Genomic DNA, 23,215 nt, shown 5'->3' on the forward strand with positions numbered 1-23,215 from the left:
TTTCTTAAACCTTTTTTTAGACTTGAGGATTTGAAGTGAGAGGGGCCTAGTTTAGTCTTTCCTTTCATTTTTCTCACCTGTTTTCTTATACCTTTCTGCTTCAGAAAGTTATAGAAACATCTAAGAATTGAATACTAAGCTTGTCATTCTATCCTTAAATTTGTTTAAGTGAGGGTTTAGAACTTCTATTTCATCCCTACAGAACTGAATATTGCAGCAAAAAGTCTATCTCTTTATATCTTTCTGATATAAATTTCAGATTTTCAGTCACTTCCTATAATTGAATCATTATTTATAATTTTAGCATAGTTCAAGTCCATTTTTAGAACATGCAGAATTAAATGTTTCAAGTTCTGTCTATATCTTAGATAGAATTAAATTCAAACTAATTTTAAAAGAGTAACAGTTTATAAGATCATTACTTTTACATAAACTGATTAATCAAATTAAATTTTTGTGCCCCCAAAATTATGAATTTAGAAATACCCTTGTTATTCTGTTACATATCCCTACTTTTCATAAAGCACACACAGTTTATCATGGATAGTGTTGACAGATCTTCTACACATAAAGTTCTCAGACCACTTGTATCAGAGTTATCTGGGAAGCTTGTTTAAAAATGCAGACTCCTGGACCATACTCCAGCCCTAGTAGATGAGAATCTCTGGGGATAGAATCCAGAATCATCTTTTTAAAGAAGCTTCCCAGGAAATCTTTATGCATTCTAAAGTTTGACAACCATTGCCATAGAGGACACTCCCAATATATCATGAGAATAAAGGAAAAGTTGGATTTTTGTTTAGTTTTTGGTCACCTAATCTTCTACAAACACACACACACATACACACACACACACACATTATTTGGAAATAATCCATTGTATTTTATGGGTGTACATGCTAAATTGATGAAATAAAGAGCCACCAAAATACAATGCTTTAGATACAACAGAATTTATTTATTTCTCATGGGTGGTCTTGGGTAGGTAGGTGGCTCCAATCCAGGTGGTCATTAAGGGATCCAGGTTACTTCTGCCTTGTTGCTCTGCCTCTTCTAGAGGGTTGTCCTCTTCTGCATGGCCCATGGTCAACACTGGCTCTTACCATCATGTCCACAATCCAGCCTACAGTAGGGAAAGGAGATGAAGTGGAGAGCAGTAACATTTAAAATGTGATCTACAAGTTGTATACTTTACTTTTACCCATGGGCTAAGATTAAAAGAATTTAAAAAACCCAAAAAACAGATTAGTTTAAGTGATGGAAGACAGCCAGAACACTTTTTTTTTTTTAAAGATTTATTGATTGATTGATTGATTGATTGCTATGTTGGGTCTTCGTTTCTGCGCTAGGGCTTTCTCTAGTTGCGGCAAGCGGGGGCCACTCTTCATCGCGGTGCGCGGGCCTCTCACTATCGTGACCTCTCTTGTTGCAGAGTACAGGCTCCAGACGCGCAGGCTCAGTAGTTGTGGCTCACGGGCCTAATTGCTCCGCGGCATGTGCGATCTTCCCAGACCAGGGCACGAACCCGTGTCCCCTGCATTAGCAGGCAGATTCTCAACCACTGCGCCACCAGGGAAGCCCAGCCAGAACACTTCTAACTTCATTAGACAATTTCCAGCATTTCTTCTTAGTCTTAATTAATATATGTACATGTGACATAATTAATGCTAATAAATCATTCTTCATCTTGCTATAGGTAATTATAGCAATTGGTGGGCCTATTTTCTTCCATCTTTTCATGATAAATGCTTACTATACTTCTATCTTGGAAAAGAAATAGGAGTCCTACCAACTATCTTTTCAAATTTTCAGTTCACAAACAGTGAATGAGCCAGAACCTTAGTCATTTCATCTATGAAATGCTAACTGGCTTGGTGAATGTACAAAAGTATACATGGATACAATTCTATGCCAAATGAAGGGAGATCAAATAGTAGACACTAAAGAAGAGTGAATGTAACAATGTGTATACAATATTCATCTACCTTGTCCCCAGTGACCCCTAACCACAGTTAGATTTGGTCTCGCTACACACACTGGGTACAAATATAGGTACAACAGTTAGCCAACTGATTCTTTCTCCTTATTACTTTTTGGGAATGAAATGGGAAACATTTTATTGGTGTTCCTTCAAGAAGAGTTACTCAAACAAAACTTGCTCTTTGAAAATCTCAAATATGATCACATCCCTGATTAAATCCAGTCATGACTTCCCATTGCTCTTGGGTTAAATGTTCATTCAATTAGTAAGGAAATAAACCCAACATAAACTAGATTACCCCCAAGAAAGTGGGAAGTGGGGTGGGGGGGATTGACTCACGTAATGAAAAAATCAAGGATAGATTATTTTTAGGTTCAGCTAAATGAGGTGACTCAAATGAGTCAAATGCTCTTATTTGGTCTATTTTAGCTTTATTGTCAGGCAGGTTCTTCATTTACAATAGGTGATAGAAAACCCAGGCCTATGTTCTACATTCACAACAATCCCAACAGAAAAAAAAAAAAGCCTCTTCCCCAGCCCCAGAACTGTTTTGTTGCTTTTGATTTAACTGGCCTAGATACCAACATGTGGTTAGGATGTCCAGAACCAATCACTAAAGTCAGAAGTTCACAATGTTCTGATCGGCCATGTCTGAAACTGAAAGTGAAGTCAGATTCACCTGGTCACATGTAATGAAAGTTGTAGTTCCTCTGGGAAAATTAGGAAGTGGACCTAGAAGAAATGGATTCCTGATAGGTCAAAACACAGATGTTTACTATAGTTCACCTCCGGGCTGTTCAACACCCACACATCTTTTTCTTATACCTAAAAATTCAAAATTCCCCAAGCCTACATTAAGCAATAATATCATATGGAATCAAAAGCATATGTACCAGCACCATTCAAGTGTTACCCAGTTACTGCAACCAGACTGAGTCTAGACTCTCTTGTTAATGTGCATTCCTCCCGGTTCAGAAACCTATTGTAAAATGATACATTTAATCATCTCCAACAAACAATGTATATTTGTGAGGAGGAAACAAAATAACTACCATGAAAACTTCTATTTGAAAAAGGGGAAATGGGAGGAGGGGTGGCATGCAATGGACTATTTGCAGGACAGGAGTAGAGGGATCCTTTGCCTTGGCTTTGGAGTGAATTTGTTGAGGACCCCTTTTGTCTACTCTGGAATCTGTCTTCGGGGATGATCTCCCGTGTAATTATGTCTTCTATGGCCATGGGTGAGAAAGGCACTGGGGAGTTTTTACTTTCTGGTCATCACACTCTACTACTGGTGCTATTTCCGTTAGTGTGGGTTTAGGATCCTGAGTACTGCCTTGGGGGTTGAGCAATCACAGCCCTGAGTTTATGGGTGTTTGAGTTACTCTGGAAACCCAAGTTCCTTAAAAGTTTAGTAAACTCTACAATCTATTTGTTTCCTATAAATTCAGGGAGTTAGCAACAAAAGCCAGCATTGGTACTGAGGCCTAATCTTGATTCTAGATCCCAAAGGGGTGGTTTCTGTCTTCTAACAATTAACCTTGAGGTTTTGTCAACAGAGGTGGGTGGAGCTCCTGATTTCAATCTTATCTTCTGATTTCATTCTACCCTCCCCACTTTTGCTAGCACTAAATTTAGGCTGGAACAGAGGCCTTTACTTTTTCAAACTCCAAACAGTTATAAAGTTTCTGACCCCTAGTTGTTTGGGATTTCAGGACAAGGGCTAAAGGGCTGCTCTTAGTGTTTTCACTGCTTCCAGACAAACCAGCTTTAACTGCAGCTTGTCCCTTTCTTAAAGGAGCTCACTAAACCTCACAAAAAAAGAACCAGTACAACACTGCTATATTTAAAATGGATAACCAACAAGGACCTACTGTATAGCACAGGGAACTCTGCTCAATGTTATGTGGCAGCCTGGATGGGAGGGGAGTTTGGGGGAGAATGGATACAGGCATATGTGTGGCAGAGCCCCTTTGCTGTGCATCTGAAATTATTACAACATTGTTAATTGGCTATACTCCAATATAAAATTAAAAGTTTAAAAATAAATAAAGAACCAGTACATTACTATTTAAAGAAAAAAAAAAGAACACATCTTCTAATCTCCAGTCTCAGTAGGCCCATACTCTGAGTCCCAAGATACCACAGATAACAAGTTAATCAACTGTTGTGTTTCACTTCTCAGCTAAAGAAATGTAAGCAGATAGGGTAGGGGATCCTTGGAGAAAGAGAACCAGGCATGGCTTTCTTGACAGAAGAGAAGCCGTTTTGGCCTATGCCATTTTTTTGATCTAAGCCTGGCCACAATGCTTGCCCTTGAACGGGTCTCAGTAATAACGATCTTAAGAGAACAGAAGGACAAACTTATCAGGCAAGAGAAGTAACAATAACAAAGATAACAAATCAGTTGTAAAGACTCCAGGTTCTATTTTGATGGTAAAGACTATCGTCAAGCACTGTCTAGAGCTGTTTTACAGGATTTAAATCCACCCCCCCCCCCAACTCAGGTGCTCAACCGCCAGATCAATTGGAATCTAAGGGGTGATGATGTTGACCTTTTCTGACCCTCATGACTTTGATTAACTGAAGTTTGGATTCTGTCCCAATGTTGCTGTTTGGGGAGAGACTGCTTTGGAAAAGATCCCCGGTGTTCTCCTTACTGGCTGCAGGTAATAAATCTTCCCTTCTCCCGATCTTTTGCTTGGTTGTGGCTTTTGGCTTGACATCCACCAAGAGGCTGAAATGGAGCAGGACCCTGTGGGGTCCTCCCAGGTACAAGTCCTTTCCGTGTCTCCCGTTTCTTATTTGTAGGAAATAGGCTTCATTCAGCCTCCTCACCTTCCCTGAGTTCCAAAGTGTAGAGTCAAACTGTTACTAATCACAGAAGGGAGGGAATGCAGAAACAAGGGAGGAACAGTCAAGAAACAATAGTGCAGTCTTGGGGCAGGGTCCTGGTTCCTCCTCAAGGAGTATAATAACAATATCTTCTGCAGGAACTAAGGCCCCCACTCAGGTGGAGGATGGTAACTGCAGGCTGAGCACAAGATTCCTGGAACACAGCCCTGTACCAACCAATCAGAAGAAAGCCACACACCCTGCAGCCCACACCCCAAATTTTCCCTATAAAAACTTCTCCCTGAAAACCACCAAGGAGTTTGGGGTTTTAGAGCACAAGCCACCCATCCTCCTTGTATTGGTGCCTTTACAATAAAGCTGCACTTTCCTTCACCACAATCCAGTGTCAGTAGATTGGCTTTATTGTGCATGGGTGAGGGGACCCAAGTTTGGTTCGATAACAAGGTGAACGCAGTTTTCAGGTAACAGAAAGAGGTCCTCATTGCCTCTTTCCTACCTACACCCAGCTAATTCTACACTTTAGCTGCCACCACACTTTGATCCTTGTACCACTTAAAAAAAAAAAATAATAAGAAATCAAGACTCCTCCAGATCTAAGTTACTAAAATATATCTCAAACAGGCTTGCCTGGTAAGAGGAATTTACCGGTCCCGAAAAGTTATGGAGCAGATCTATTCAGCGATGTTAGCTGGACATAATCTCTCAGCACTACTCTCCTCTGTGTTGGCTACAGAGAGACATTTCCTTTGAGAGAACTGAGCTTTTCCCTCTGGTTGCAATAGCCAACACCACCAGCAAAAGGCCCAGAGTTGGCCCTATTGGTTCTGATTGGCCTGGCTTGGGTTGCATGTTTCCCTCTCTTAACCATTCCTGTGGGGAGAGCAGGAGGTTATGCTCTGATTGGCCATGGCTGCTTCAACACGGGCCCACATTTGAAGCTGAAGGTAGACTGACTCTTCCTAAACCTCATGGTTTGAAGATTGGCTCTGTTACCCAAAAAACTGAGTTCGCCTCTTGATGGATATTGAGCCAAAAGACACAACCAAGCCAAAGATTGGGAGAAGGAAGGATTTATTATCTCTTGCAGCAAGTAAGGAGAACACTGGGGATCTTTCCAAAGCAGTGTCTCCCCAGACAGCAAAACTGGGGAAGTTTTTAAGCTAATGGTACATGCATATTCATGTACCATTGGCAGTTGACAAGAGACTTGGGCAGTTGACAGAGTCCAAGCTTTAGTTGATTGAAGTCATGAGGGTCTGAAAAGGTCAACATCATCATCCCTTAGGTTCAGGGTGATCTGGTGGTTGAGAGCTTCAGGCTAATCTTTACCATTGAGATAGAACTGGGAGTCTTTACAACTGATATATTCTCTTTGCTATCGTCACTTCTTTTGCCTGAGAAGTTTGTCCTTCTGTTCTCTTAAGATAATTATTACTGAGACCTATTCAAGGGCAAGCATTGTGACCAGGCTTAGCTCACAAAATGGATTAGGCTGAAGATGGCCTCTCTACTGTCAAGAAAGCCATGCCTGGTTCTTTTTTTCCCCTACCTTATCTGCTTATAGTTTCCCAAGGATAAATCATAGTATCATTCTCTGACAGAAGTGAGGATGGATCCTGAGCAGGTTAAATCAATATATAATGACAAAAACAGATTCAATGTGACCTACAAGGCCTTGTATGTCCTGGTCCCTGCCTATCTTCAGCCTCATTGATTGTACTCTCCTACTTACTCATTGGGTTGCAGCCACACTGGCCTTACGACACATCCATTTCTGCTTTTGGCCTTTCCCGTGTGCAATTCCCTCTGACCGAAACAAGACTCCTCTCCCCACACCCCATTTGATTGGTTCATTTCTAGTTATTTTTCAAAAGTCAGCCCAATTATCACTTCCTCAAGGAAAGCTTAAGTTGACTTCTAAACTGGGTTGCATCCTTCCTTGTATCTTCCCTCACAGCCTCCGAACCTTTCCTTTGTAGTGCCTGTCATAACTGCAACTTAAGTGTTTAGTTGTGTAATTACTTTCAGCTCTAGGCAGACAAAATATCTCTGTACCTTTAAAATATTTATTTATTTATTTAGCTGCACTGGGTCTTAGTTGCCGCACGTGGGATCTTTAGTTGTGGCATGCAGGAAATAGGCAAGCTGAAGGAATATGTGATGCTGGAGGTAATTCTTTTTCTCTCATTAATCTCTATATGTCTGGATCTAGTTTTTCCCCAACTCTCTCTCCCTTGCACACCAATACCAATTTTTTCCTAGGTTGGTTGGTCGCAATTATCTAAAAGAGAAGATATTTTAGTTGCATAATAATACATAACTATGAGGGAAAACGGGAGCAAAAATAATTTTCAATAAGATATTTCTGAAAGGTACATCATGTTACTTAGTGCAAAGTGCTCACAATCTGAAATAGATAAACATCGTTCTGGTGCTAGTTGAGCCATTAACCAGCTCTTTGATTGTAGAAACTTATTTATTCTCTCTGAGCCTTTACTTACCTGTAAACTGAAAATAAATATCTACCTTGCAGGATCCTTGTAGTATAAAAATAATATGTACTTTGTGCTCAGCACTCAGTAGACCATCAATATTTGGTATATATTCTTATGATTATTCTTGGATCACAGAGCTGTCATTATAGTGCGAAGCATGGATTAGAAATCTTAGCCATCACTGCACATCACCCAGATGGAGATTCTCCCGCCAATGTAGGATCCCTTTAGTATTTATTTATTACCTGCAGTGTTTTATAATACACCCTTGTGTTTTGAAGGAAGCTCTGATTTCTAGAAATGTATGTTATATTATACATATATTATACATACATAAATGTATGTTATATTATAGACACCACCTCAGCCTTGTCCAACCACCAGCATTTAATTCATAATACATTTCACAGACCCCATTCCTCTTTCTCTCCAAAGCAATGATGAAACTTGTGAAGGAAATCTACAGAGCCCACTAGGGAGGGAGAGAGATGGAGGGAGCACGATGAAATGAACTCACCAAACCAATTGTCCTCCCCTCCTTTGTAAGGCCTATGCTCCTCAGCTTGTCAGCAGAATACTCTTTTAAAAGACCCTACCTTTCAGGGCCCTCGTTCAGTAAGTTTTCTTTTCTTTCCTGTATCTTTAACCACCCACCTCAATCTGCTCTCTCCCATCAGTAAACGTGCTGGAGTCTTTCCCATCTTAAGACATTCTTTCCTCCATCCGACAACGCCCTGGAGCTTCTTTGCTATCTGCTTCCTTCTCTCTGTAGCCAACCTTCTTTAAACATCGGCTCTCCCTATCTCCACATCCTCACTTCCTGTTTATCCTTCAACCTCAGGCAGTCTGGCTTCTGTCACCAGGATTCTTCTCCTGAAGCTCACTTGGCCAAGGATTGCAAGGAATGTCCCACTGCTATACTCAAGGCACTTCTCGTTACTCATCTCAGGTGACGGCTCATTAGTATGTGGCCCTGCTCACCAGGTCAGACCTCGTTCGTGAGGCTAGTCCTTAACTTGGTTCCCACAACAGCACACACCTCTGGTTTCCTCCTTTGGGGGCTCCTCTTCTTTCTCTCAAACCTCACAGGGGGTGTCCCTCTGAGGGTCCTGTCCTAGAGCTCCACTTTTCTTCTCACTCAGAGTGTAAGGTTATCTCCCTCAACTGCCATCTGTCTGCAGATGATTCACAAATTTCTAACTCCAGTCTGAATCTTTTTCCTAGGTTTCAGGCTCAGCCATCCAACTGCTTACTGCACGTCTCCCCATGTATGTCCCTCAGGTGCCTCGAAATTAATGTTTTGATCACTGATTTATTTTTTTCTCCCACAGCTCTCAAAGTCCCACTTTCAGGTCCTCTTCTCTTCCTGTCATTTCTATCTCCAGTGAAAGTCACCACCAACTGCCCCAGCCAGGTCAGAAACCTGGGTGACATTCTGGAGCCCCGCCTCTGCTTCACCGTGCTTCCAAGCACTTACTAGGCTCCATTTCTTCTACCTCTGTGACGCCCATGTACCTGTCCATTTCTCTCCTTCCTATTGCCTAATCTCTAATCCAAGACCACTCTAATTTTTCCTAAGTCACTACCCCTGTCTCCCCACTGGTGTTCTAGCCCCCGCTACTGTGTTCTCTCAATCCACTCTCCCTAGTGCTACTAGAGAGAGATTTCCAACATCCAAATCTGATCATTTTCTTCTCTCTGAAAACCCGTGATTGACTTTCTACTGCACTTAGGCCACAACCCAAACCCCTTACCATGACTGTCACTAACCCCCATGATCTGGTCCCTGCACATGGCCACAGCCTGAGTGGTCACCCTCTCCCTCTTCACTTCCTATACAAGTCATTTGGAATGTGTCTTTTTTTTTTTTTTCCCCCTCAAACATGTCGTGCTCTCTCCTGCCCCCATTCTTCATATACTCTTTTTACTCTTTTATCTCCACCGAGCACGCTTTTCTGACTTTCTACTTGGCCTGAATAATTCCTATTCATCCTTAAGATCTTAGCTTAAATATTACTTTCATGGGAGGTTTGCTCTGAGCTTGCAAGCATGAGGTAAGCACCCTTCTGACTGCACCCCAGCACACAACACAGAGTGTTTCATCATAGCCCGTTTACATGTCTGTTTTCCCACTTGACTATAAGTTCTTGGAGGGCAGGGAACACATCTTGTTCACTGTTATATCACTGAATGAGAGAAAAAATAAGAAGTATATTGAAGTGAGAATAATGCAATGAGCCATCACCATGTAAGTTTAATTTTAAATATAGAATTAATTTAAATTTAACTTTAAATATAGCCTTTCTTAAAGGCTGAGAAAGCAGAGCCTGGGAAATGCTACCACTAATGTGAAACAAGAATGGCCAGATATGTCGTTATTATTACACCTTTTAAGGGATGTTTCTGCGATGGTATTTCCATCCGTTTCTGATCCTTCTGTGATTTGAGGATTTCCTGAGCAAACCCTCGTAACGATGTCATTTGACTCTGGTTATGGTCATGTGCTGATTAAGCTGCCTCTCAAGAATGTGAAATTGAAACACAAATGACACATCAGTATCTCAAGCATCACCATAACCTGTGACAGTTTAGAAACTTCAGATGAACCATTTTGCAATGGAAAATGAGACTAACAAGACTTCATTTCTAAAGTTTTTTGTTTTTTTTTAAATTTCTGAGAAAGTGTCTTGACTTGTTATTCTTCCCCTTAGAAACGTTTTTTAGGGAATAGATTATCTTTCCCCTCACATTTGGAATGAACAGAATTCCTACCACAGTGGATGGCCTACATTAAAACATAAACAAGTAAATAAACAAAAAACAGTAAACACATTTTTCCTAAATGTTTCCATTACTGTAGCATTCTGCTCTGCCTGTGTGAGCATAGGCAAGGAATACAAATGTATCAGCCTAAGATACAATGTCACAGGTTGATCAGAGCTTCTTTTCTGCCCCCAGGAAGGAATTAAAGTTGGTTTATTTGTTTCCGTTTGGTTTGTGGAAAGAATACTGAAGAAGACTTAAGTCTGAGAATGTATCACCTGCTGTGTAACCCTGGGCAAGTTACTCAATCTCTCTGACATGTCCCCTCATGTGTTAAATACATGTTCCCTAGTGTTAAAAAATAAGATAAAATAAAATGGGATTCATAACTGTCTCACCTATTTTAAAGATTATTGTAAATACTAAATGAGATCATGCATGTTAAAGATTTTGGGTAGGTTTTTTAGTAGCAGAGTCTAGACTACAATCCTAAACCATGTCATTTACTCATATCAGACTGAGTTTAACATTCCAATAAGTATGCTTTTACTAGTTTCTCTTTCTAAATTTTTTTGAATATCTGTTTTGTGAGTTGATACTACTTTTACCTTTAACAGTGGCCCTCACCCACCAAAATTATGACTTTAGCCTTTTTTGGATTTTAAATTTAGAGAGGGACTCTTTTGGTTCTTGTTCACTAGTAGACAATAGCTATCAATGTTTTAAGATTTAAGGAGAATCAGGAAAGTCTCCTTTATTAAAGTGTATCAGTATCACCACTAGGATCACACCCACCTGACATCTCCCAACCCTGTGCTGAGCACACCATTCTTCAATAGTTCTCTCTTCCTTCTCTCTCTCTACCCAGTCTAACTAGGGTCAGTGATCATAAGATTTCAGAGAAATAAATGTTAGGGACCCCCAAAGAAATGCTTCTTTAGCATGTGTTTTTGATGTTCTGATTTAATGTGTGTGTGTGTGTGTTTCTTTTCACCTTCTACTCCAACTTCTCTTTCAGGAACCCCTATTTTGTGGTCACTCACTGCTTAAATGTACTTTATTCTCTTGGGGATTAAAGTCATTGTGAAATGCAGAACAATTGCTTGGCAATCAACCCATGTTCAACTTAGAGGCGTGCCTAATTACTGACAGATCAAGGAGATTTTCTGCCAAATAGTAATAGTATTGTACTCTAAGATATAAAATAAGAAAACAAATTAAACAGAGGTTGGTGGTGTAGATCTTTGCAGGAAACTACCCCGCCTTCCCACAGGCTCTGAGTTGGCACTGATTCAGATCTCATTAGATTTTTCTCACACATCTCTGGAAAGTATGAAAACACACTTTAGAATATTTGAAGAAAATGGGATGTCAAATAGTGACTACCCTACTTCCTTTTTTATTTTTCCTTCTTTTCCATATAGAATATCATAAGAAAGGGAAGAATTTAACTCATGGGGACCTAAAATTAGTTTAATCTGTAAAGCTCTTTCTTCCAGAAAGAACTGCACTAATAGTTAGCTGCTTTGTAATACATTCATAAACTATTTCATGACCATTATTTTGGAAAAAGAAAGAAATCAGAATCAATTTGTCTAACTGTCTGGATTAAAGAATGGTTTAAATGTTTTTAGAAAAATGTGACAAACTCAACCGATAGATTTTTTTTTTATTAGAACAAAAATCCCTAAGTATTCTTCACAAGTTGAACTCAGGCAACTTTCAACACTTCTTTCTCCCCACTGCATCAGGCTATCAGTCCTATCACTTGCATTTTCCCCTGCTCTTTCCTTTTCACTAGTAATAATCTGGGTCATTCTTTGGCTGCTAATTATTTATCTCTTCCTCAAAGGAGAGTTGTTTGTTTGTTTGTTTTTAACCTGCCACAAGAGAACTTAGAAGGATTTAACCAACCTGAAATACAGAAAGGAAGTCACAGGCAAATTTGCTCCATCTTTGCAAAGGTGTGAGGGCTTCACCAGACTGTAGCGAGATACCCACTGTTTGCTTTTTGTCATGGGATGCTCCATGAATGACAACATTTTGTGCCCATTAACTATTAATATTATGTGTAAGCATTAATTGTTTTCATCGTATTTTTACACATTAAGCTATACCCGTGATTTTTCAGCAGAGCTGTACATCTGATTATCCGTGAATCTTTTGAAAAATATTGTTACTCTAGCCCCATCCCAGACCTCATTAATCAAACCAAGACACTGCTGGGGGTAGAGAAGTGCAAGCTAGTTATTTGTATTTTTCAAAAGCTCCAGAGGTGAGTCTCATTCATTTTCCCAATGGAAAGATTTGGTGCCCTCCCATTCTGAGTATTTTATCCCCAAAGATCCATGTCCTATGAACAATTTCAGTAGGTGGCACTCTTTCCACCTGTCAGCTTCCTTGTTTGGCGGGAATGAACCCTAAGTCATTCAAGGAAATCAGGAGCAGATCAAGGGTGCAACGTCCTTTCACCACACTAATATTGAAAACAGGTAGCAGAACTTATCCGTAAACAATTTGTTAGTGGGGGTAAGACATATGTTATAGGGATGGGGGAGTGGGCAGGAGTGTGATACCACATTTGTTTATTACACAAATGTAATCATTATTCCCAAAAGTTCAAGCATGCCAACTTCTAGCATACAATTGGAAACAAAAGAAACAGGGTAGAAAGCAAATGATTAAAAAACAAAAACAAACAAACAAACAAACAAAAACCAAGTAAAAGTTTAGACAGAAGAGTTTTTGTTTCTGCTTTTGTTTTATGAGGAAGAGATAGGGAACACTAATGTTATTGTAAAAGAAAACAAAAACAAAACCCCAAAAAACAACCCCCCCCCCACACACACACACTAATTGTGTGAAAAACTTATCATGGCATTAAACATAGATATCTGTATCTGCTAAACTGGGGAGACAGAACAGTGTAGCTTGCAAGGACATGAGCTTTAGAATCAGACAAACCTAGATTTAGATTTAGACCTTGGTTCCAGCTCTTTAATCCCAACCGAATCACTCAACTGTTAATTCTCAGTAAGCTTTTACCTACCTTATTTGGTTATGCTAAGCATTAAATTAAAAGATAATAAATGTACAAGAATTATTGCAATGCTTGGTACATAGCCAGTATTTAACAAGTAAATGTAGTATATGTAAATGCAGATGTTGAGTTGTTTTTTTTAAGTAACAGAATAATGGAAAATTATTTTGAGTTTTGAAGGGAAGATTCTTATACTAGTTAGTACTAATAATGGTGAGAAAAACTTAGAGGAAGATGAGCAGGAAAAGATATGAGGATAGTTTGGGCATAATGAAAAAGGCCTGATTTTGGATTCACAAAACTTGGGTTTGAGAGGTGATCCTCTATTGCAGTAAAAGTCACTTAGCCTCACTTTTCATTTTTATAAGACAGGAATTAAATGCCATTTTAATGTGGCATATGATTTTGAATATTAAACTGTTAGTGTACACCTTACCACAAAAATATTAGTGTACAAAAATGCTTTTAAACTATAAAATCCTATATAATAAACTTCATTATTGAAGTTTATCACTGAAACTGAAAAATTATCCTCTCAGAAGAAAGTGGGGGACTTCCCTGGTGGCACAATGGTTAAAAAACCACCTGCCAATGCAGGGGACACGGGTTCGAGCCCTGGTCCAGGAAGATCCCACATGTCGTGGAACAACTAAGCCCGTGAGCCACAACTACTGAGCCTGCGCTCTAGAGCCTGCAAGCCACAACTACTGAGCCGCGTGCCACAACTACTGAAGCCTGCGTGCCTAGAGCCCGTGCTCCACAACAAGAGAAGCCACCGCAATGAGAAGCCCGCGCACCGCAACGAAGAGTAGTCCCCGCTCACCGCAACTAGAGAAAGCCCACGCGCAGCAACAAAGACCCAACGGAGCCAAAAACAAAATATAAATAAATTAATTAATTTTTAAAAAAAAAGAAGAAAGTGGGATATTAAATGCGTTACCAAAGTTGGATGAGAATAAGAAGAGTAGTTACTGGATTGTGAATTCAGAATTTATGAGAAGAAAAGAGACTGATATTAGCAACACATTTGCAATACTTCTGGAGGCACTTCCATGAGATTTGTCTCACTAATGAGCCTAATATTCTTTGTCCACACCTCGTGGCATGTGGGATCTTAGTTCCCTGACCAGGGATTGAACCCATGCTCCCTGCAGTGGAAGCTCGGAGTCTTAACCAGTGGTCCGCCAGGGAAGTCCCCCTGATATTCTTCTTATAACGTCTTTGACAATATTTTAACAGGATTAAACTTTTGAGTTTCATCTGACACTTCATTTTAACCCCCATTAAATCACACATTGGAAAGCTCCTGATTTGAGTGTTAGGATTATATCATTTGTGTCTATTTCTTTAAAATTTCCAAATGATAGAAAGAGAAATTAACCATATGAAACAAGGTCAGTAAAAAAGTAAGTAGAAATCATATTAACAAAAGAGACTCTATCAAGAATCTCATAATATTATGATCCTCGGCTTTAGACAATAATGGTTTGTATTAATAATAATAATAATAATGTATATCAATAATTTAAAGTGTTCTGTATAAATGTTTCATCTCTTGGGGATTTTTTTAACTTGGCATTCTACTTATATTAAATATGTACCTTTGTATGGTGTGCAGTAATGTCACTAGACAAAAGAAACAAGAAAGTCCCTTCACAGCAATGACTGCTGTGCTGTTTGAAGGTCAATTGTCTTTTAAGCATGGAGAGAATCTTTATCATGTCATACTTCAGAAATATGTTTTTGGAGATGGGAAACAACAGGCCATGATTTAATGTTTTTGTTAAACCACTGTAATTCTTTCAAAGGAGTATGCACCACAACTGTCTCTCAGTTAAAGAGAAAATCAAGTCCTTAAAGAAAATTTCCTATTCTGCAGGTGGGGAGGAAATTAAGAATCACCTATTATTTTTTTGTTAGTACAAGAAATTTGCAGTGTAAAGCAAGCTGCTATTGTCAGCTCTTTTTCTTTTTAATCTAAATTTATTTATTTATTTATTTTTGGCTGCGTTGGGTCTTTGTTGCCGCGCGCAGGGTTTCTCTAGTTGCAGCGAGCGGGGGCTACTCTTCGTTGCGGTGCGCGGGCTTCTCATTGCGGTGGCTTCTCTTGTTGCGGAGCACGGTCTGTAGGCGCACGGGTTTCAGTAGTTATGGCTCACAGGCTCTAGAGCGCAGGCTCAGTAGTTGTGGCGCATGGGCTTAGTTGCTCCGCGGCATGTGGGATCTTCCTGGACCAGGACTCGAACCCGTGTCCCCAGCAGGCGGATTCTTAACCACTGCGTCACCAGGAAAGCCCTGTTGTCAGCTCTTTAAAGGACAGAGCAGACAGGAAGCTGCCTCCACCCTACGAGGCTTAGAGACCGAGCAATTGAGTTAGACAGCAGGTGCCCAGCCCAATCAAGTCAATTTTCTAACACAGAATAGCATGTCGTGGGACTTGTTCTATTAGTTTTTTTCCTCTGGTAAGGAAGTAAGGATTTTTCTGTGTGGAAGTAGTGCTGGTCTTTCTAGTTGGAGAAAAAAAAGAAAATGGTAAGGAGTTTGATAGCAATTGACTGCTGTTAAAACAGCAAATTATCTTTTAAAAATAGATTATCCACATCTGTTAGAGGAGAAATCTTAAGAATGCACACAGTTAATAAAAGCTTGCTCTGAATTACCCATAGAAATGTGCACTAATATCCAGTCAACAACTGATTATGTTCACTATAGCTTATCTTTCCCAGAAATAGCAAGTAAGAAAGAGGTTTTGAAAAAATCAACAATACAAAATTTCACTAAGATATTTTACACCTGGAGACCTTTAAAATTTTACTTCCTTTTGCTGTTGAAAAGTCATAACAGCCAAGGGGAGTAAGGCATGTTCTTTTCAATTAACAAATGTCATGGTGGTTAAGGGTGGGGTGGAGGTGCAAAGGAAGAAGTTGGCAAGAAAAGGTTCAGGGCCTGTTGCAAAACCAACTGCAAGCCAAGTATGATTCCAGGTAGACGAGAACCACCTGCTACAACAAAGAGAGAGAGGTTTAAAAGATGAGAAGGAGGTGACCCTACAGACCATTTCCCCAATTATCATATAAATAAGGGAATATATGGGTGTTTATATCAGACACATGCTAATACAATATTTGCCATGTTATTCAATGTAGGAAGACATATAATTACTTCTATACTTCTAGTTAAACAAGAAAAACTCTTGAAAGTAGATGGCTTATGATTGGTAATAGTAATAACCAGTAGTAATAACCACCTGAGCACTTAGTGTCATATTTAATCCTCACAACCACACTGTTTTAGATGGTGTCTGACAGGTGAGGAAACTGATATACATAAAGGGTTAAGTACCATGCTCAAGGTCACACATTTAGTAAGGGTGGAGTCAAGATTCATCTGCCTCTGTGGACTCCAAAGCTCACGCTTTCCACAATTCTGCTGTTCTGTGCTCTGCACAACGGTACGTCACAGCCTTCGGAAAACTTTACTTTTTGGACTTGAGAAACAAATTACAAGGCACCTTTTAAACAGCTTAAAGTCCATTAGCAATTGCCAAGACTTCAATGACACATTAGAGTGTACGATTAGAAAAGATGGAAATTCATTTTACGTGAATGCTTAGGGAAACGAACGATTTTACTTAGTCTAGTGCAAAACCAGAAATCGAAGTCAACTTTGTCTCAAAGTGGAATAAACAGTGTTTCACTTCAAACGTTCTTCTTAGTAACAACGTGACACATACGAAGAGTTCCTTTTTTAACCCTTTTCAAAGAGAAAATATTCCGATTTCATAAAATTAGGTAAAGACTTCAAAAGAAATTTGCGGACAAAAAACCGTGAGCTACACAAAATAACTTGTGTTTACTTAAGAGTATCGTGATCACAATGTAGTGATCCCGTAAAAGATGTGCCCAAAAGGTCTATCTAAAATTTGAATGCCAGTAACGTGAGAACTTCTAATAGAGGGCAAATCTCAAAAACCATCTGATATACCAATTCACATGGGCTTTGTTCTTTATCTCATCTTCACATAAAAAATTTATGATTAGGAAAAAAAAGCATTAAAAAGAGAAGTAAAACTACTCGGCAATGGAAAAGAAAATCTGTCAGTGGATGCGAGTGGTTATAGAATTCCGAACTTCAGGGAAAATCGAGCGTCCGTCATTCGGCGTTTAGTTCTTTATGGGTCGATTTCTTCGTTGCTTAATTATAAGGCTGGACATTTTTTCAAAATAGAGGCTCTTATGGGAGTAAATTTAAGCATTTGAAAGTGCAGATTTATTTCTTACAACCGAATCCAGCGCGAAGTAGAGAGTCACTGGTGCGAAAGCCCTCTCGGATCTGCGTGAATCCTTCTTCCCAGCCCACGTGGCCAAAGTAAACAGAAGGTGGGCCGGGGCGGGGAGACGCGGGCCTGGGTCAATTTCCTAATTTGTCGAGTCTTTAAAACTACAGGCCCCTAAAGCACTAAGGGCATGCCCTCCGCGAAACTGGGGAGTGCTTCTGCTGAGCGAGATGAAAGCGACTGTGTGGAGAGGATGCCAAAGCGGAGACCAGGCGGGGCGGGTGGACCTACCAGGGGGTGGGTGCGCGAGGGGGCGTGTGCGGGGATACCTGCCAGGAGGTGGGAGTCGGGGCGGGGACGGCGGGGGGTGCCCACCTACTCTAAGCAGGCGGTGGGGTGCGGTACCAGCAAAAAGTTTAAAAGGTTAAGCTGGGGTCTCGCAGCCTCCTGCCAGGGACGCACGCCACCTCCCCCTTCGCGCCCGCCCCGCGCCTTCACCGGAGTGGAGACCCATCCGAGGGTCCCGGGGGCCGGACCTTCCCCCGCGCGCCCCCGCCCCGCGCTCCTCCGGGCCCACGGCTCCCCCCGCTGGCTCCCCAGCCCCGGCCTCGACCGCGCGCCCCCTCGTTCGGCCCCAGGGGCCGCCGGCTTTTGTGCGGGGAGCCCCGGGGCGGGGAGCCGATTCCGGGGGAGCCGGGGCCGAGGGCCCCGGGGCGGCGGCGGAGACGGGGACGGAGGAGGCGGCGGCCGGGTGGAGGGGGAGGAGGCGGCCAGGAGGAGGAGGAGGAGGAGGAGGAGGAAGCGGGGCGGAGAAGGCGGAGGAGGAGGAGAGCGGCGGCTGCGGCGAGAGCTCGGGCGGCCCCGCCGCCTCCTCGCGAGCGCCGCGCGCCCAGGCCCGGCTCGCATGCGAGTCACGTCCGCCCCCTCGCCGCGGCCGCCCCGAGACGCCGGCCCCGCCGAGTGATGAGAACAGACGTCAAACTGCCTTATGAATATTGATGCGGAGGCTAGGCTGCTTTCGTAGAGAAGCAGAAGGAAGCAAGATGGCTGCCCTTTAGGATTTGTTAGAAAGGAGACCCGACTGCCACTGCTGGATTGCTGCAAGGCTGAGAGACGAGAACGAGGTCAGAGCGCTTCTCTTGTGCCGCGAAACTCTCCCTTTCCTCTCCCCTGCGCTTTCTCTCGGGCTTGTGGGGACTGGGGAGCAAAGCCTGCAGTGTCACCCACAAATACCAAGAGGGAAGAGGGAAGCTTCACAAATTACTGGAGCCTCTTCAACATGGCTGACAAATATAGTTTTAATTCCCCCCCACCCCCCTTTAAACCTGTAGTTCTGTGTCCTCCTCTCTCCCCTGCTAGGGCTCGTGTCCTCCTCGCCCAGAAAACTTACCTTTGGGAGTCCGGCCGGCTGCTTTCCCGGCCTTTTATCCTCCGGAAAGTGATTTTTCTCTGCTTTCCTTTCTAAAATAGTTCAGCTGTGGGGGGCACGACCTTCCCCTTGAAGCTTCCCCACCCCCTCCCTTCGTGGAAGGCAGACGAGCCTCGGGTTTATCCGCGCCCGCCCTGGGGAGAACACAGACGGAGTGGTCTTCGACCCTTTTCTCCGCTGGGGCTCTGGGTCTGGGTGTGCGTTTGCGTCCGCCCCCTTCTGCCCCGTGTCCCCCCGTTTCGGGGGCTGCGCTCAGCGAGTGTCAGGCGAGTGGAACAGGAGTCCACTCAGTGGGGTTTTGTTTTTTCCTGAAGTCCGCGCGTTTTGTTAGCGGTGCCGAGCGAGAGAGGAAAGAATAGTTTCTCTGGTTCCCCCAATAAGACCCGAACCCACTTTTCTCGAGGTACATCAGCTCTGCGATGGGCTGTACCTTCCAGCCTGGGGAATGTGTGTGAGAGAATTTGTGGGCAAATCTGTGTCCTGGCTTTGTGCTTCTCCCGAATCAGCTTCGTCGGGTTCCCCGGTAAGTGACAGGCAGACACAAAGGCAGGCGCAGGCCGGGGGAGGGGGCGGGCGGGCAGGATTGGTGGGGGGGGGGGTGAGTGTGGAGAGTTGGAAGACTGCAAGGTCAGGGGCGCCGAAAGAAATGAAACCCAATCCCAGTAAAGAAACAGAGACGTAGAGAGCAGATTTCTAACAGTCCCATCCAAATTTCTCTTTCCCTCTTGGCTGCTCTCTTTTCTTTGGTCTTTTATCTCTCTGCTTTTCTCTGTGTCTCTTTCCTCCTCATCCTCTTTCCTCTTCTACTCCTTCTTCTTCTTCCTCTTCCCTTTTCTTCCCCTTCTTCCTCTTCTTTTTCTCCTCTTTCTCCTCCTCCTCCTTCTTACACACATGAATCTTGCTGAATCTCTTTCATTGGGGCTGCTCGTCTAGCGATATTAAGCTAAGTTTCTATGGAGAGTTTTCTACCTATGGCAAATAAAGTGTGGGCTGGATAGACTGCTGAGAAGGTCGAATGTGAAATATAAGTGAAATTTACTGGCTGTTACCCTCATGACATACTTTTAATTGCATTGAGTGAGTTTTCTTCTTCTTGTAGTGTTTAGGAATTGCAGAAGGATCATTTTCCAGTTGTTTAAAATTTAGTGAAGTATTTTTATATTTGTCTGTCTAGGGAGTAGGATATATCCAAATTTAAAATCTCGAGTCACACATTGTGCTTTTCCCTCTCCAATCAGGGAAAATAATGGCAAATACAAATCTAAAAATATTCATCAACAAATGATCCAACATAAGAGGAAGAGTATATCTTAGGGACAGTTGGAATGTACATAGAAAAGGTAATTGGGTTGGGTTGGGTTGGGTTTGATTTAAGACTGTGGGTATTGTTGCCTGGCTAATGAAAATCATTATATTTGCATTTTAATGAAAAGTTGAAATACTGGAGGGGAGTTATATTCTTTTCCATGTTTGCATGTGTGTTTTGTAATAATAGGTTTGAAGCAGAATATAAATTTCAACACAATAAATACTGATATTTTAAATGTTGTCAAGCAGAAAAGTGTTAGTGAAAGACTGGGAAGTCAAACAAGTTTAGAAGGCATGGACATGATTAAAAGATGGACAGAGGGAAAAGCACAGTAATGGACATTACTCCATAAATCGGATTTCCAAAACTATTTGTCCTCAGTAGTTCACTTTGTAACTCCTTGTATTTTGATCTCTGGAAAAGCAGTTAAGTTTAATCATTGATATTGGAGGCATGATTACAAGGGAGACATATTACTCATCTCTGTGGAATACAAACAGCTCATTTGGTTAGTTCTTATTTGTCCTAAATAATAAAGAAAACACTTAGGAATTTAGCATAAATGCTTACTATTTGTTGAGAAAACTGTGGTTAATTATTCCAGCAATTCAGAATTTAAAATAAGTAATTTCTTTTGCTAACAGTGGTATATAACTACTTTTGGGGGACTTTTCAGATGTTGTATATACTGTCTTAAGGCTATTCAACTAATAATAGATATATCACATTGATAAATAAGGATATCTACATTGATTAATAATTTTGATTGTGACCATGAAAGCTTGTTCTTTCCCAGCATCCAATTTAGACTCTTTTCTGAAAATAGCTGCTAATTAATATTGTATGAGGGGCTTCAATGATTATAAGGAGGAGATGTGCATATTATTCACCAAAACAAGAAAATATTACTTTTTCCTTTACTAGAAAAATTATTTTAATTAGCATGGGATACTTTACAATGAAAGACATAACCTCAGCTTTTCATTTACCATATTTGTGAGAGTCAATGCTACCTGGATTCTCCAAAAATTTCATTCATTCATTTATTTCTTTATGTATGTATGTATGTATGTCTGCGATAGGTCTTGGTTGCTTCGCGCGGGCTTTCTGTAGTTGCGGCGAGTGGGGGCTACTCTTCCTTGTGGTGCGCACGCTTCTCAGTGCAGTGGTTTCTCTTGTTGCAGAGCACAGGCTCTAGGCGCACAGGCTTCAGTAGTTGTGGCACACGGGCTTCAGTAGTTGTGGCTCACGGGCTCTAGAGTGCAGGCTCAGTAGTTGTGGCTCAGGGGCTTAGTTGCTCCACGGCATATGGGATCTTCCTGGACGAGGGATCGAACCCCTGTCCACTGCATTGGCAGGCGGATTCTTAACCACTGTGCCACCAGGGAAGCCCTGCTTATTTGTTATAAATTTATTCATTTATTTATTTATTTTTGGCTGCATTGGGTCTTTGTTGCTGCACGCGGGCTTTTCTCTAGTTGCGGTGAGCGGGGGCTACTCTTTGTTGCAGTGCGCAGGCTTCTTGCGATGGCTTCTTTTGTTGCGGAGCACGGGCTCTAGGCGCGCGGGCTTCAGTAGCTGTGGCATGCAGGCTTAGTAGTTGTGGTTCGTGGGCTCTAGAGCACAGGCTCAGTAGCTGCGGGTCACGAGCTTAGTTGCTCCACGGCTTGCGGGATCTTCCCAAACCAGGGCTCGAACCCCTGTCCCCTGTGCTGGCAGACGGATTCTTAACCACTGCGCCACCAGGGAAGTCCCCTGCTTATTTTTTAAATTGAACTAATGGTTAATGAGAAATTAACTTGGAATGAGGGAAGTCTCTTGCCTTGTTTAAATTCACACATTTACCAAACTCTTCTTATGGCTCTAATTAGATCTGGTATTGTGTTGGTCCATGCCAGGAGCCAGAGGGATTGATAGGATTCTGATTCAATGGCGCATGGACCTAGACATTGGCAGGTCAACATCACTTCCAGAACAAGTGAAATGCACCTGCCTGGGAGTTGTTATGACAGACTTCCAAAGTTCTGTTTGGGCACTAGACTTGTATTAGGTAACAGAATGGAGTTAATGTTTTGGTTTCGCTTGTTGCAGTTAGAATTTCTCTATCAATTTCTCCAAGGCTGCACCCATACACAGTGTTGTAAGCCAGATGTCACTACTGAAATGTATTGGGTTGGCCAAAAAGTTCGTTTGAGTTTTTATAAGATGTTACTGGAAAACCTGAATGAACTTTTTGGCCAGCCCAATCTTTCCTTATTTGTTTATCTCATTAAGAAGTTCTTATGATTCACAGACACACCTGGCAGAAACTCTATTTTTCATACTGCACCAAATCCAAGTTAGTAAATTCATATGAAGTCTTAAGAAATTAGTTTGAAATAAAATGTTCTCAAAAGCTATGGATGTTTGACATTTTAGAATGTTTAATACTTACAAAATGTTAAATCTGCTTTTTTTAATGCCCTAATTGCCTCTACAAGTTTAATTGTTGTCTTTGTTGTTGATGTTATCATTGCTTAATAGACTTTAATAGTCTTAGCAATCTTCAATTACTAGAGGGAGTCTTCTTTGTTTTGTAAACAACCATGTAGACTGTTTTACTCTGTTTCCTGTCATGCGGACAGGTTAAAACTTTGGACCAGCTAGCTGTCAGTTTTGGTTCATCAAAATAACATTTTCTCAACTATTATGCCATCATTGCACAGTAGTTCTTAAGAGTAGTAATGGCACCAAAGCCAGTAGCAGGAAAATATCTCTCCAGCCAGCTTTACAGTTGGAGCCTTAACTGTGGGAGAGTCAGGTTGCCAAGTAGAGTTGGTGGTTATCTTGGAAACTGTGCTGAAGAACACAACCACAAATGATTTTGCCAAATATACAGTATTTACTTGGTCTAGATCTCCAATTTCTATTTTGACTCACTGCCAAAACTTTGTAAATGCTGTGCCATTATTTAAGGAGGTTATATAGCTCATCTGTTGGTTTGGTACGTGTAGTGGGAGAGAAGAGTTCCTGGAGGGAAGAGTGCAAAGCAAGACACCTTGAATTATTGACTGCAAGCCAAAAAGG

General features: G+C 41.6%; 1 protein-coding gene and 1 long non-coding RNA gene across 4 annotated transcripts in view; one reads left to right on the forward strand and one right to left on the reverse strand.

Moving 5' to 3' along the window:
* Positions 1–937: 937 nt before the first annotated feature.
* Positions 938–19,349, reverse strand: LOC118895457. The gene is made up of 2 exons (XR_005019952.1): positions 18,802–19,349; positions 938–1,123 (listed from the first exon to the last, which is right to left on the reverse strand). It is a non-coding gene; the product is annotated as an uncharacterized LOC118895457 (long non-coding RNA).
* TET2 (tet methylcytosine dioxygenase 2) overlaps positions 18,238–23,215 on the forward strand; it is a 138,094-nt gene continuing 133,116 nt past the window's right edge. For all 3 annotated transcript variants that reach the window (XM_036852544.1, XM_036852545.1, XM_036852546.1), the window contains exon 1: positions 18,238–18,535. The gene's annotated coding sequence lies outside the window, so the exon portion shown is untranslated. The remainder of the gene's footprint in view (positions 18,536–23,215) is intronic.

This window comes from Balaenoptera musculus, chromosome 5 (assembly GCF_009873245.2).
Source record: "Balaenoptera musculus isolate JJ_BM4_2016_0621 chromosome 5, mBalMus1.pri.v3, whole genome shotgun sequence".
Classification (NCBI taxonomy): Eukaryota; Metazoa; Chordata; class Mammalia; order Artiodactyla; family Balaenopteridae; genus Balaenoptera; species Balaenoptera musculus.